At 43.4% G+C, this 1,390-nt stretch overlaps 1 long non-coding RNA gene across 1 annotated transcript; it reads left to right on the top strand.

Moving 5' to 3' along the window:
- The first annotated feature begins 6 nt into the window (after nt 1-6).
- On the top strand, nt 7-795 carry LOC111738966. The gene is made up of 2 exons (XR_002780042.1): nt 7-342; nt 573-795. It is a non-coding gene; the product is annotated as an uncharacterized LOC111738966 (long non-coding RNA).
- The last annotated feature ends 595 nt before the right edge of the window (nt 796-1,390 follow it).

A 1,390-nucleotide genomic window follows, 5' to 3' on the forward strand; every position in this document is an offset into this window, starting at 1 on the left:
GCTACCGCGTCTTCCTCCAAAAGAAGGGAGCGTGGCCTGCGTGGCGCTTATAAACCTGTGCTCGCGTCTGCATCCGGGTCCTACACGCGTCCCCGCGCTGCCCCGGAAGAGGAATCGCCCCGCGGGCTCTGGAGGCTCTAGAGGCGCCAGCCGAAGATGGAGTGCCGCGGGGTTGGCGGGAGAGGCGCGGCTGCGAGCGTCCCCTGTCGGCCCGGCGGAGTCAGAGCACACGCGAGGCAGGAGCCCCGCCAGCGCAGTCGCCGAGGTCCTCTGGCTGGCCGTTTGGCAAAGATGAGAGGGAGAACGCGACCTGGCCTAAAACCAGAGAAACTCCTCTGTCTGGTGAGCCTACCCCTTGCCTCTTCAAAGTCAAAAAGACTCCTGTGGTTTTTACAGTGCACATTTTGCTGCCCATGCAAACAGGGTCACTTGTTCTTTGGGCAAGTGGGTAACTTTTCTGAGTTTAACTCACTTATTAGGAAAAACGATGCTGATAACCTGGCATGTTATTATTTAAAATTCATAAGTAGTTATTTTTCATAATGTAAAATAATCCTTTCGTGATATTTCAGCTTCTGGATTCCCAGACCTGTAGAAGTATCTACATCTGTTTCTAGAAAGCACCTGAACTTCAGTTCGTCCTTCTAGGAAAGTGAAGGCAAAAATGTCAAGATTGCTGGGACCATCTTGGAGCGTGTTGTACATTGGGAGGCCGGGACTGGGAATCCAGGTTATCCACCTAATTCTAAAACATGTTATCTCCTCTCTGTTCAGATAAAGTAATATTGGATAAGATGCTTCAAGATCTCCCTAAACCTGAGCATCTATTCATAACCAAATGTGGGACAAAGAACAATGGAAAAACAAAGAGTGGTCATTTGACCTAGGTAGCCAGGAGATATAGCTTAGTGAGAACACATACTTAAAGAAAGATGAAAGGATAGTTAAATATAATAAAATCTGTGAGATATGTTTTGATACAGGAATAAAATAACCTCGTGTTATTTTACATGTGAACCTCTGAATGCAGAAGAGTTATTTGCTCAGACACATAACTGTGTCAATGGGTGAATGACAGAACTCTGACCCTGTCAATTAGAGCTCTTTCTTGAACTTTCCTCTTCTGTTCCTTGGAGGGAAATTATACTTGAAACTTTTATCAAGTAATAGTATTGGCTTACTTATTTGGTGATAATTAGACATGGCTAATAGCTGGCTTTCTTTGGCTCATAAAGAATATATACTAGATGTTGCTGTCATTTAATGATTAATTTAAATGTTAAAAATTGAGATATTGTCCAGATAAGTTATTTTTAAATATCATCCCTTGGCTGTAAATACTATATTAGTAGAATTTGCAGCAGAAAATCCAAAAAACAAACAAACAAAC

This window comes from Pteropus vampyrus, unplaced genomic scaffold (assembly GCF_000151845.1).
Source record: "Pteropus vampyrus isolate Shadow unplaced genomic scaffold, Pvam_2.0 Scaffold45, whole genome shotgun sequence".
NCBI lineage: Eukaryota > Metazoa > Chordata > Mammalia > Chiroptera > Pteropodidae > Pteropus > Pteropus vampyrus.